The sequence below is a fragment of the Arachis hypogaea genome, chromosome 17 (genome assembly GCF_003086295.3).
Source record: "Arachis hypogaea cultivar Tifrunner chromosome 17, arahy.Tifrunner.gnm2.J5K5, whole genome shotgun sequence".
In the NCBI taxonomy this organism is placed as follows: domain Eukaryota; kingdom Viridiplantae; phylum Streptophyta; class Magnoliopsida; order Fabales; family Fabaceae; genus Arachis; species Arachis hypogaea.
The window spans coordinates 92,478,293-92,492,761 of NC_092052.1; the positions used below are offsets into that span (position 1 = coordinate 92,478,293).

General features: G+C 34.8%; 2 long non-coding RNA genes across 2 annotated transcripts; both read left to right on the forward strand.

The window, feature by feature from the left end:
* The first annotated feature begins 616 nt into the window (after positions 1-616).
* LOC114925725 (uncharacterized) lies at positions 617-5,171 on the forward strand. Its single transcript, XR_003815350.2, has 3 exons — positions 617-1,252; positions 1,358-1,594; positions 4,959-5,171. It is a non-coding gene; the product is annotated as an uncharacterized lncRNA (long non-coding RNA).
* Positions 5,172-6,619: 1,448 nt separating this feature from the next.
* LOC112766949 (uncharacterized) lies at positions 6,620-13,976 on the forward strand. Its single transcript, XR_003184634.3, has 3 exons — positions 6,620-7,249; positions 7,355-7,591; positions 10,890-13,976. It is a non-coding gene; the product is annotated as an uncharacterized lncRNA (long non-coding RNA).
* The last annotated feature ends 493 nt before the right edge of the window (positions 13,977-14,469 follow it).

A 14,469-nucleotide genomic window follows, 5' to 3' on the forward strand; every position in this document is an offset into this window, starting at 1 on the left:
TTAATTATTTGTGATTTATTTTAAGAAAATTATTTTGCTAAAGGTAATTAAATGGAGTTTCATGATAATTGGAGTTTAAATTAATTATAATTTTTATATAAATTTTATTAGATATTTGGAATAATTGAAATTATAATTTTGATAATTGAAAAATAAGAAGAATTGTATAATTTGATTTAAATAAATTCTATTTTGAATGAAATATGTTATTAATTTGAACTCCTAGAAATTATTTTGTTAGAAATGATTAGATTGATATTTATAAATACTTTAAGTTTAAGTCAATTAATATTTATGTACAATTTATATTATAATTAATTATTTTATAAATTGAAATTAAAGTTTCGGAGATAGAAAAATAATAGAGATTTGTATGATTTAATCTAGAAGATTGATATTTAAATTTAAATTGTACTTTACAAAATATAATTAACTTGTTCATTTTATAATTTAAATTAGAAATAATTGATTGAACTTAGCAATATGTTGATAAATAATGTTCCTAAATATTTTTAATAGAATATGTTTGATTTTAAAATTACTCTACCTTCAATTTTATCAAAATATCTATTCATATCTATCCTTATTTCTTTATAAAATCCTAATTTCTAACCCTAATTTCCAAATTGGAAACCTTAAGTTACTAATCAGAAACCCTAACCCTCCCCCACTCTCCTTAGCACCGTCACCCTCATCACAAGCGTACAGACTCCCCCTCTCTTCCTCAGCTTCACCGCGGCACACATACACACTCAGGACACTGCACTCATTCAGCCCACACCCCTTCTGTCACACACCCACACCTTGTGAACGGAGCTGCACCACGTCCAGCCTGCCTCGCCATCGCCGCCGTCATTATTGCCGACGAAGAGGATGTCGTCGTCGCTGTTCAAGGAGGAAGGAAAAACTGCGCGAGAGCCAAGGGAGGAGGGAACCTTTGCTGCGTCGCCGCCATGCCTCCATTGCCACCGAATGCCGTCAAGCGCGGAGAGAGAGCCAGACACCACGAGGAAGAAGCCCGCGACCAGCCTTGTCGTCGTCAGTGCTGTGGGTTGCCGTCGCCATCCACGCGAGCTGCAACCGCGTCGCCGTTACTGAGCTACTGCACCGCCGTTGTTGCACCCTACTGCTGCTGTGTCTCACCAAGCCGTCGCTGGAGGAGGAAGTTGCTCTGCTACCCTCCGAGCTTGCTATTGCAGTTGCCTATACCGCTGTCGTAGCTTCTTCGTTCTGTTATTACCTTCTAATTGTTGTAAGACATTCGTGTTCTGAATCATCACTTGATGTTTTTGTTTATTCCACTGCCATTTTATTAGCCTTGCTCTTGTTCCAATTTGATTTTGCCCTGAACTTCCAGAATTGAACTTCCAGAATTGTTACTTTTATCCGATTTGAATTCATGGTTTTTGCTTGCTGCCATGGCCACCTCACGTTGCTGCTAGCTCTGTTTGAAAATGGCTGCTACTTCTAGAATCTCAGATCGGAGAGGAGAGGAGGCCTTTAACCTTGTCATTGTTGCTGCCATGGAAATAGGTGCTGGAAACTGCTAATGGAGCAGCTGCGTTTAGTGAATTCTGTGAGTTTCGACTTTGAGGTAGGGGATTTAACGTTTTTAATTTAGAATGCCCACCAAGTTATTGGAATAAGTGAAAATGGTTAACAATGGTTTAGAATTTCTTAATTGTCATGAATAACCTGAAATGCATTTGAAATTTGTTAGCTGTTGTGAATATTTTGAGCTGTGACTGGAATTAAATGTGGTTGTGAATGGTGATTCATTTGATAATACTTGTTAAATTAAAATTTGATGAGTTAACTATTGAAAAGTTGTCGTAATGATAATTGATGAACTGAGTTAGATTTGTGTTTGGTTTGGGATTATTGTGATGATGGTTGAGGTTGTGAAATTTGGAGTAAGTTTGATGATGTGTTAGTGCTTCAATTGGATTACTGAATTCAGGTTAAAGCTGTGAATGTCTTTGGGCTTTGTTGTGAGTGCTTGAAGTTGTAATTGATATTGTTTTTTCTGATATGAATGGAATTGTTGAAAAGTTCTAACTCTATGTGATTATACTGAATTAGTTGAGTTGTGTGGCTGAAATTATGATTGGAATGATTGAAATTTTTTATGGGAACTTTGGTTAAATTTGTTGATTTTGTGAGATTGAATTTATAAATTGTTTGATGAGAGATTATTGTGATTTCGGTATTTTGATGGGTCAAATTGAAACTATTGCTGTTGAGTTGGTTTATTGTAATGGGTTTAGTTAGTGATTAATTGAAGTTGGGCTTAAGGAATAATTGGAAGATTGAATCTTATAATGTTGAACTAGTTGCTGAAAATCTGATTTTTGAGATTAAAAGATGACTTTGGAAGAGAATCAGTTATTCACAACGATAATCGAAATGATATGACAGTAAAGGCTGAGTAAACTGTAATTAAATTTGTTGTTGGGATTCAATTTTGGGAAGTTTGAATTGACTATAGAACTAGTTAAGATTTTTCAAAGTTAAAATGTAAAACTTGATTTTCTGCATTACTTTTAAATGAAGCCGGAGACTTTGAAAATCTATAACTAATTCTGTGATGATCGGAATTGCGTGGGATCAAGTCTGGATTAAGCTTTGGGATATAGGAAGCTGGACTGGTGAATTTGAGGCTTTTTCATTAAGTTTATGATTTGTGGTAAATTTTTGAATTAGGAATGTCAAATCTGGTTTTCTGCAGAACGTTTAACACAGCAGCAACTTGTTTCCTCTATTAAAAATTCTCCAGTTTGAATTTTGAAATGGAGCCAGTTTTAAATGAAACTCTGGTCCTAGTACTTTAATTTCATAAAAATTTAGAATTGTTAGAGTTGTGGTTTTAAAGATATGAATTTTTAAAGTAAGATGTATTATGCAGTAAAAATCAGGTTTTGTTTTCTAAGTCAGTAACTTTGAGCCTTTATAATTTTTAATTCTGGAATTATATTGAGATGCAACCAATTGGAGGTGAAAGTTGAGTATGGTTAGTATATATGATTTAAATTTCAGGGTTTTCCATGTTTTAATCAGTGAGTTATGGGACTTGGAAGAGGTTGTGTTCAATGATTTGTAAAACAGATTTCAGCAGAAAATTACTTAACTTCCAAGCTACGTAACTCCTTCATTAAAAATGGTATGACCTTGGAACCAATTGAGAAAGAAATTTGGATAAGTTATGTTTCACCACATTAATTTTGAAGGTGGTTGGATTTAATTTGGATTTTATATGAAATTTCGAATACTGTACGCTGCTGCTGTCTTCTGGTTTTAAGACCCTACAGAGCAGTCACGGTTTTGCTTATATCTCCGAAGCTAGAGCCAGCAAAAAATTGTGATTTTTGGCTTAATAGAAAGCTTAATTCGAGACGGTTGCATGGATACAAAGTTTGCATAATTCTAAATTCGTTTGATATTTTAAAAATAAAACTGAAATTAGACTGCCAATGTTGTTTTGGTGATTACTTGGATATGGAACTTGAGAAATAGATTTTCTATACTATTATCAAATGTTTTTAAGAATATATTATTGTGGCAATTGTTGAGAAAGGTTTTATGAGATGTTGAGAAAGGGGAAACCCGTAAGGGTGGTTAAGTCCGAGTTTTAGGGGAGGTGCTGTCGAAATTTTATAAAAACCTGAGGTTTTGTTTGAGAAGTCATTCTAGAAAATTTGAACTTGAAAATTTATATTATTTGAGTTTTATCTAAATAAGAGAAGAATTATACTATTTTGAATTTGGAATTACCAAGAAAAGGTTTATATTTCAAGTTTGAATTATTTAAGAAAGGAATTATGCTGAGTTGGATTCAATATGAAAAGGGTTATGATATGGGCTTGAAATAAAGGATTACTTTTCAGGAGTTTGGTGAATTTTATAATATTTGAATCCGAATGATAAAGAGAAATGGTTTTAGCTAAAGATGTTGTAAAAGTGAAAGATGTAAAATTTGTATAGTATGATTGAATTTGAATAGTATAAGTGAACAGAGAAAGAAAGAGGTACTGCATAAGAATGTCAAAGTGATGATGAATAATGAGAATGATAATGAATGATGATAATGAGAATGATCATGTGATGATTTGTTGCTTGATGCAACCCAGAGCTATATATATATATATATATATATTAGTTGCTTGATGCAACCTAGAGCTATATTTTATATATATATATTAGGTGCTTGATGTAACCCAGAGCTATATTTAATATATATTAGTTGCTTAATGCAACCCAGAGATTCTGTAGGAAAACTATGTTACCTACAGCTATTTTTCGCTTCCCCAGAGCAGAGCAGAGTATATATATATTTTCCTGCAATAAGCAGAGGTTGTCTCAGATGAGCAGCTATTATTATATGCGCATTTATTTAGGAACGAAAAATCGTATCCGGAAAATCGGGATTACTCGTGACCGGGTAAATGTCGGGATTGCGGGCAGCCAACCGACACGTGAGCTCATGGCCTGCTTAGGACAGACATGCATCATATTGTTTGTGCATATGCATTTGATCGTGTTGCTAGACTTATTTCTTTATGATTGTGCTGCTTGTCTTGGTGACTTGTTTGTGTGTTTGATTAGATATTTTGTTGATGCTTTGAACTTAATGAAGTATTGAGGAATGGAATTTGTGAAGTGAGGTTTGGGTATATTATTTATGTTGCTGATGTACTTAGTTATTGTGATGGTTGAGGAATGCTATTTGTAGCTGAAGAATTGCAAATACGGTTGAGACTTTATTTAAGTAATATGATTTAAAGAAAGGGATTTAAACGGTTTCAAGTAAGTCTTAAGAAATTTTGAAAAGGTTTGATAAAGAAAACTACATTGGAAACTGGAGTTAGTTATTTGCATGTTAATCATTACTTTTACGGCATTCTCATTCCCTACTGAGAACGTGTGGTTTGTTCTCACCCCAAAATCTTCCACCCTTTCAGTGACACAGGTTCGAAGACTCAGTTTGAAGCTGCGGATGATTGTTGGACTATATTTATGAGTTAAGTGTATGAGTTAAGTTGCTTTCATAGAGTTCCCTCGCTCTTATTGTTTAACATTTTTATTTTATACAGAGGGATAGGATTTGTATCTGAGTTTTATTTGAAATCTTTGTATGTCAGATATTATTATTAATAATTATGTGATTATTATCATCTGGTGATCTTGATATATGTTTTTAATAAACAAAAACAAAATTTTCTAGAATTTTCTATAAAACTAAATCGCGAATTCAAACTAAAGGCTCAATAGAAAATAGTTAATAAAGGAAAGTAGGTTGGTAACGCCTTACTTTCGGTACGATCATGACATTTTGGAAGTTGGGTCGTTACAAATGGTATCATAGCAGTTTGTTCCTGTTAGAGCCTTGGGAATGGACTGACTATGCTTCACTGCATACTCTAAGTGTCTGTCATGCTTAATGACTTGTTCTGATAACAAGAGTTTGAGTTCTATATGCATGACTGTCTGATGATTAATGCTGTTAGTTTACCATTGCATTCCTCATGGTATTAGGTCTGGCCAACTTAATACTTATGATTTATGTACATGGCAACACTAACAGGTTATCATAGACGAAATAGAAGTAATAGGTAATGTGATTCACGGGGTTTGGGAGCGTTAGAAGTTATGGAATTGGTTTCGTTTTGACGTAAAATCTTTATTCGTGCCACATGAACTCGTGCCATCCTTTTCTTCATTGCTTTCATTGGAATTCTCTTGTTTGAGATTTCTCCTCAGAATGTGGTTTCATTCTTTCCCAACCGTACCTTGTCATTCTTGTATACCTTTGCTTGCTTGTAATCTACTTGCTTACCTGATTCTTCTTGAATCTTCATTCTTGTTCATGCCTATACTTTATCCATATATTCTGCTTTCTTTGATTTCAGTTTGAACTTATTTTATTCTAGCAATTTTCGAGGGTGAAAATTTTTCTAAGGTGGGTAGAATGTAACAACCCTAGTTTTTGAAAATCAAATAATTAATTATTTGTGATTTATTTTAAGAAAATTATTTTGCTAAAGGTAATTAAATGGAGTTTCATGATAATTGGAGTTTAAATTAATTAGAATTTTTATATAAATTTTATTAGATATTTGGTATAATTGAAATTATAATTTTGATAATTGAAAAATAAGAAGAATTGTATAATTTGATTTAAATAAATTCTATTTTGAATGAAATATGATATTAATTTGAACTCCTTGAAATTATTTTATTAGAAATGATTAGATTGATATTTATAAATACTTTAAGTTTAAGTCAATTAATATTTATGTACAATTTATATTATAATTAATTATTTTATAAATTGAAATTAAAGTTTCGGAGATAGAAAAATAATAGAGATTTGTATGATTTAATCTAGAAAATTGATATTTGAATTTAAATTGTACTTTACAAAATATAATTAACTTGTTCATTTTATAATTTAAATTAGAAATAATTGATTGAACTTAGCAATATGTTGATAAATAATGTTCCTAAATATTTTTAATAGAATATGTTTGATTTTAAAATTACTCTACCTTCAATTTTATCAAAATATCTATTCATATCTATCCTTATTTCTTTATAAAATCCTAATTTCTAACCCTAAATCCTAAATTGGAAACCCTAAGTTACTAATCAGAAACCCTAACCCTCCCCCACCCTCCTCAGCACCGTCACCCTCATCACAAGCGTACAAACTCCCCCTCTCTTCCTCAGCTTCACCGCAGCACACATTCACACTCAGGACACTGCACTCATTCAGCCCACACCCCTTCTGTCACACACCCACACCTTGTGAACGGAGCTGCACCACGTCCAGCTCGCCTCGCCATCGCCGCCGTCATTATTGCCGACGAAGAGGACGCCGTCGTCGCTGTTCAAGGAGGAAGGAAAAACCGCGCGAGAGCCAAGGGAGGAGGGAACCTTTGCTGTGTCGCCGCCATGCCTCCATTGCCACCAAACGCCGTCAAGCGCGGAGAGAGAGCCAGACACCGCGAGGAAGAAGCCCGCGACCAGCCTTGTCGTCGTCAGTGCTGTGGGTTGCCGTCGCCATCCACGCGAGCTGCCACCGCGTCGCCGTTACTGAGCTGTAGCGCCGCCGTTGTTGCACCCTGCTGCTGCCGCGTCTCACCAAGCCGTCGCTGGAGGAGGAAGTTGCTCTGCCACCCTCCGACTTTCTATTGCAGTTGCCTATACCGCTGCCGTAGCTTCGTCGTTCTGTTATTACCTTCTAATTGTTGTAAGACATTCGTGTTCTGAATCATCACTTGATGTTTTTGTTTATTCCACTGCCATTTTATTAGTCTTGCTCTTGTTCCAATTTGATTTTGCCCTGAACTTCCAGAATTGAACTTCCAGAATTGTTACTTTTATCCGATTTGAATTCATGGTTTTTGCTTGCTGCCGTGGCCACCTCACGTTGCTGCTGGCTCTGTTTGAAAATGGCTGCTACTTCTAGAATCTCAGATCGGAGAGGAAAGGAGGCCTTTAACCTTGTCATTGTTGCTGCCATGGAAATAGGTGCTGGAAACTGCTAATGGAGCAGCTGCGTTTAGTGAATTCCGTGAGTTTCGACTTTGAGGTAGGGGATTTAACGTTCTTAATTTAGAATGCCCACCAAGTTATTGGAATAAGTGAAAATGGTTAACAATGGTTTAGAATTTCTTAATTGTCATGAATAACCTGAAATGCATTTGAAATTTGTTAGTTGTTGTGAATATTTTGAGCTGTGACTGGAATTAAATGTGGCTGTGAATGGTGATTCATTTGATAATACTTGTTAAATTAAAATTTGATGAGTTAACTATTGAAAAGTTGTCGTAATGATAATTGATGAACTGAGTTAGATTTGTGTTTGGTTTGGGATTATTGTGATGATGGTTGAGGTTGTGAAATTTGGAGTAAGTTTGATGATGTGTTAGTGCTTCAATTGGATTATTGAATTCAGGTTAAAGCTGTGAATGTCTTTGGGCTTTGTTGTGAGTGTTTGAAGTTGTAATTGATATTGTTTTTTCTGATATGAATGGAATTGTTGAAAAGTTCTAACTCTATGTGATTATACTGAATTAGTTGAGTTGTGCGGCTGAAATTATGATTGGAATGATTGAAATTTTTGATGGGAACTTTGGTTAAATTTGATGATTTTGTGAGATTGAATTTATAAATTGTTTGATGAGAGATTATTGTGATTTCGGTATTTTGATGGGTCAAATTGAAACTATTGCTGTTGAGTTGGTTTATTGTAATGGGTTTAGTTAGTGATTAATTGAAGTTGGGCTTAAGGAATAATTGGAAGATTGAATCTTATAATGTTGAACTAGTTGCTGAAAATCTGATTTTTGAGATTAAAAGATGACTTTGGAAGAGAATCAGTTATTCACAACGATAATCGAAATGATATGAGAGTAAAGGCTGAGTAAACTGTAATTAAAGTTGTTGTTGGGATTCAATTTTGGGAAATTTGAATTGACTATAGAACTAGTTAAGATTTTTCAAAGTTAAAATGTAAAACTTGATTTTCTGCATTACTTTTAAATGAAGCCGGAGACTTTGAAAATCTATAACTAATTCTATGATGATTGGAATTACGTGGGACTAAGTCTGGATTAAGCTTTGGGATATAGGAAGCTGGGCTGGTGAATTTGAGACTTTTTCATTAAGTTTATGATTTGTGGTAAATTTTTGAATTAGGAATGTCAAATCTGGTTTTCTGCAGAACGTTTAACACAGCAGCAAATTGTTTCCTCTATTAAAAATTCTTCAGTTAGAATTTTGAAATGGAGCCAGTTTTAAATGAAACTCTGGTCCTAGTACTTTAATTTCATAAAAATTTAGAATTTTTAGAGTTGTGGTTTTAAAGATATGAATTTTTAAAGTAAGATGTATTATGCAGTAAAAATCAGGTTTTGTTTTCTAAGTCAGTAACTTTGAGCCTTTATAATTTTTAATTCTGGAATTATATTGAGATGCAACCAATTGGAGGTGAAATTTGAGCATGGTTAGTATATATGATTTAAATTTCAGGGTTTTCCATGTTTTAATCAGTGAGTTATGGGACTTGGAAGAGGTTGTGTTCAATGATTTGTAAAACAGATTTCAGCAGAAAATTACTTAACTTCCAAGCTACGTAACTCCTTCATTAAAAATGGTATGACCTTGGAACCAATTGAGAAAGAAATTTGGATAAGTTATGTTTCACCACATTAATTTTGAAGGTGGTTGGATTTAATTTGGATTTTATATGAAATTTCGAATACTGTACGCTGCTGCTGTCTTCTGGTTTTAACACACTACAGAGCAGTCACGGTTTTGCTTATATCTCCGAAGCTAGAGCCAGCAAAAAATTGTGATTTTTTGCTTAATAGAAATCTTAATCCGAGACGGTCGCATGGATACAAAGTTTGCGTAATTCCGAATTCGTTTGATATTTTAAAAATAAAACTGAAATTAGACTGCTGATGTTGTTTTGGTGATTACTTGGATATGGAACTTGAGAAATAGATTTTCTATACTATTATCAAATGTTTTTAAGAATATATTATTGTGGTAATTGTTGAGAAAGGTTTGATGAGATGTTGAGAAAGAAGGAACCCGTAAGGGTGGTTAAGTCCGATTTTTATGGGAGGTGCTGTCGAAATTTTATAAAAACCTAAGGTTTTGTTTGAGAAGTCATTTTAGAAAATTTGAACTTGAAAAATTATATTATTTGAGTTTTATCTAAATAAGAGAAGAATTATACTATTTTGAATTTGGAATTACCAAGAAAATGTTTATATTTCAAGTTTGAATTATTTAAGAAAGGAATTATGTTGAGTTGGATTCAATATGAAAAGGGTTATGATTTAGGCTTAAAATAAAGGATTACTTTTCAGAAGTTTGGTGAATTTTATAATATTTGAATCCGAATGATAAAGAGAAATGGTTTTAGCTAAAGATGTTGTAAAAGTGAAAGATGTAAAATTTGTATAGTATGATTGAATTTGAATAGCATAAGTGAACAGAGAAAGAAAGAGGTACTGCATAAGAATGTCAAAGTGATGATGAATAATGAGAATGATAACGAATGATGATAATGAGAATGATTATGTGATTATTTGTTGCTTGATGCAACCCAGAGCTATATATATATATATATATATATATATATATATATATATATATTAGTTGCTTAATGCAACGCAGAGCTTCTGTAGGGAAATTAAGTTACCTACAGCTATTTTCCGCTTCCCCAGAGCAGAGCAGAGTATATATATTTTCCTGCAGTAAGCAGAGGCTGTCTCAGATGAGTAGCTATTCTTATATGCGCATTTATTTAGGAACGGAAAATCGTATCCGGAAAATTGGGATTACTCGTGACCGGGTAAATGTCGGGATTGCGGGCAGCCAACCAACACGTGAGCTCATGGCCTGCTTAGGACAGACATGCATCATATTGTTTGTCCATATGCATTTGATCGTGTTGCTAGTCTTGTTTCTTTGTGATTGTGCTGCTTGTCTTGGTGACTTGTTTGTGTGTTTGATTAGATATTTTGTTGATGTTTTGAACTTAATGAAGTATTGAGGAATGGTATTTGTGAAGTGAGGTTTGGGTATATTATTTATGTTGCTGATGTACTTAGTTATTGTGATGGTTGAGGAATGCTATTTGTAGCTGAAGAATTGCTAATGCGGTTGAGACTTTATTTAAGTAATATGATTTAAAGAAAGGGATTTAAACAGTTTCAAGTAAGTCTTAAGAAATTTTGAAAAGGTTTTATAAAGAAAACTACATTGGAAACTGGAGTTAGTTATTTGCATGTTCATCATTACTTTTACGGCATTCCCATTCCCTACTGAGAACGTGTGGTTTGTTCTCACCCCAAAATCTTCCACCCTTTCAGTAACACAGGTTCGAAGACTCAGTTTGAAGCTGCGGATGATTGTTGGACTATATTTATGAGTTAAGTGTATGAGTTAAGTTGCTTTTATAGAGTTCCCTCGCTCTTGTTGTTTAACATTTTTATTTTATACAGAAGGATAGGATTTGTATCTGAGTTTTATTTGAAATCTTTGTATGTCAGATATTATTATTAATAATTATGTGATTATTATCATCTGGTGATCTTGATATATGTTTTTAATAAACAAAAACAAAATTTTCTGGAATTTTCTATAAAACTAAATCGCGATATCGACCTAAAGGCTCAATAGAAAATAGTTAATAAAGGAAAGTAGGTTGGTAACGCCTTACTTTTGGTACGATCATAACGTTCTTGAAGTTGGGTCATTACAGGTTGCCTCCCAATGAAGCGCTCTTTTGGCGTCGCTAGCTCGACGATTTCTCCATTATTTAAGATGATACTTCATTTTGGGGCTCTCCCCCATGTTGCCCATGTAGTATTTGAGCCTTTGTCCATTCACAGTGAAAGTCCTCTTTGAGCTTTCCTCCATGATTTCTATGTGTCCATAAGGTGAGACCTTTGTGACAAGAAAGGGTCCTGACTACCTTGATTTGAGTTTCCTAGGGAAAAGTCTCAATTTGGAGTTGTAGAGGAGCACGTACTGTCCTTTTTCGAAGCTCCTGGGTGTCAGATTGAGGTCGTGCCTTCTCTTCGCCTTTTCCTTATAGATCTTGGCATTTTCATAGGCTTGAGACCTAAACTCCTCCAGTTCCTGCAGCTGCAAGACTCTTTTTTCACCAGCAGCAATACTATCAAAATTTAGTAGCTTGAGAGCCCAGAGGGCTTTGTGTTCCAGCTCTAATGGTATATGGCAGGCCTTTCCATACACCAGTTGATACAGGGACATCCCAGTTGGTGTTTTGAATGCCGTCCTGTATGCCCAAAGAGCATCATCTAGCTTCTTCGACCAGTCATTTCTTGATGGTCCCACAATCTTTTCCAGGATCCTTTTTAACTCTCTGTTAGATATCTCGGTTTGCCCACTTGTTTGGGGGTGGTAAGGTGTAGCAACCTTGTGTTTTTACCCTGTATTTTAGGAGAAGAGCTTCTAGTGGTCTGTTGCAAAAATGGCTCCCTCCATCACTGATGAGTGCTCGTGGGACTCCGAACTGGCTAAAGACATTCTTTCTGAGGAAGTTCATGACCACCTTGTTATCATTTGTTAGGGTTGCGATAGCCTCTACCCACTTGGATACGTAATCCACCGCTATTAAGATATACTTGTTTGAATATGAGGTTGGGAATGGACCCATGAAATCGATTCCTATACATTAAACAGTTCTAGCTTTAAGATGAAATTCTGTGGCATCTCATTTCTTTTAGGTAAGTTTCTAGCTCTTTGACATTCATTGCAGTTCTTCACTAGTTCTTTGGCATCCCTGAAAAGGGTGGGCCAAAAGAATCCACTTTGTAGTACCTTGGCTGCAGTTCTTTCCCCTCAAAAGTGGCCTCCACAGCACGAGCCATGGCAGTTTCATAAGACCTCTCATCCCTCTTCTTCTGAAATGCATCTTCTAAGGATTCCATCTGAACACTTCTTGAAGAGATATGGCTCATCTCAGATGAAATATTTAGCATCATTAATGAGTTTTCTCTTTTGATGTTTGTTGATCTCTGGAGGCAAAGTCCCAGTTGCCTTGAAATTGGCAATATTCGCAAACTAGGGTGCTTTGAAAACCACCATTAACTGCTCATCTGGGAAGAACTCATTTACACTTGCATCATGTGTTCCACCTTTATTATGAGGGATTCTGGATAGGTGATCTGCTACCTTGTTCTCCACTCCTTTCTTGTCTCTAATCTCAATATTGAATTCCTGCAACAACAAGATCCATCTTATCAATCTTGGTTTTGATTTCTGTTTGGCAAACAAATATTTAAGTGCTGTGTGATCTGTTAAAACAATCACTTTGGAACCAATGAGGTATGATCAAAACTTGTCAAATGCAAAAACTATTACCAGCAACTCCTTTTCAGTAATGGTATAATTTCTTTGAGTGTCATTGAGGACCTTGCTGGCATAGTATATAACATGGACTAAGTTATCTTTCCTCTATCTTAACACTGCCCCAACTGCAAAATCAGATGCATCACACATCAGTTCGAATGGTAACTTCCAATCAAGTGGGGTAATGATATGGGCTGAAGACAGCCTTGACAAACCCCAATTTGACGGTTTATCTTGTATTAAATTTAGGGGATTTTATCACCTTTTACCCACATTTATTCAATGAAATAGCATGGTTTTGTATATTCTCCTTTAATTGTGCTTAAGAGTGAAAACATGCTTTTTAGGTCTTAAAATAGCTAAATTTAATTCACCTTGATTCTATTAGATGCCTTGATATGTTTGTTAAGTGATTTAAGGTTTAGGAGGCAAAGATTGGATCAAGGGAATGAAGAAAGAAAGCATGAAAAGTTGGAGAACTCATGAAGAAATGGAAGAACCGGAAAGCTGTCAAGCCGACCTCTTCGCACTTAATCGACCATAACTTGAGCTACAGAGGTCCAAATGATGCGGTTCCAGTTGGGTTGGAAATCTAACATCCGGGGCTTCGAAACGATATAAGATTTTCCATAGTTGCTACATGTATGGTGGCGCGCATGCGCAAAGTACGCGCACGCGCCGTTGCTGCCACCTAGTTCACTTAAAGCAAAACGTGGCCAACGAATTCTAAAGCCTTGTGGGCCCAATCCAACTCATTTCTGATGCTATTTAACCCAAGGAGTGAAGAGAGAAACATGTGTTAGTTACCAATTAGCTTAGTTTTAGTAGTGAGAGTTAGTTTCTAGAGAGAGAAGCTCTCTCTTCTCTCTAGAATTAGGATTAGAATTAGGTTTAGTTCTTAGATCTAGGTTTTAATCTTTGCTTTCTTCCACTTCTATCTCTCAATTCTTTGTTGCTACATTCAATCTTCTTCTATTCCTTTGTTGTAATTTCCTTTATGTTGTTCTTATACTTTGTTGTAGATCTAGTATTGCTCCTTCTATATTCTTCCAATTCAATAAGAGGTAATTCATAATAAATGTGTCTTCTTTGCTTTTCTATTGTTGATCTCTTGTTTTTGTAGTTGTAGATTCCTTTAATTCTTGCATTTAATAATGTTTACTCCTCTTGCACTTTATGTGTTTGTTGAAATGTCTCTTTTAGTTTTAGTGTAGATTTTGTTCCTCTTGGTTTAGGTAGAGTAATTAGTGACACTTGAGTTATCTAATTCCTTTGTTGATTGATAATTGGAGAGATTGCTAATTGGTTTGGAGTGCACTAAAGCTAGTCTTTCCTTGGGAGTTGGCTAGGACTTGTGGCTCAAGTCAATTCATCCACTTGACATTCCTTTAATTAGTAAGGGTTAACTAAGTGGTAGCAATGAACAATTCTCATCACAATTGAGAAGGATAACTAGGATAGGACTTCTAGTTCTCACACCTTGCCAAGAGCCTTTTATAGTTGTTAGTTTATTTTCATTGCCATTTACTTTTCATGTTTCTTATTAAAACCCCAAATATAACTCACAACCGA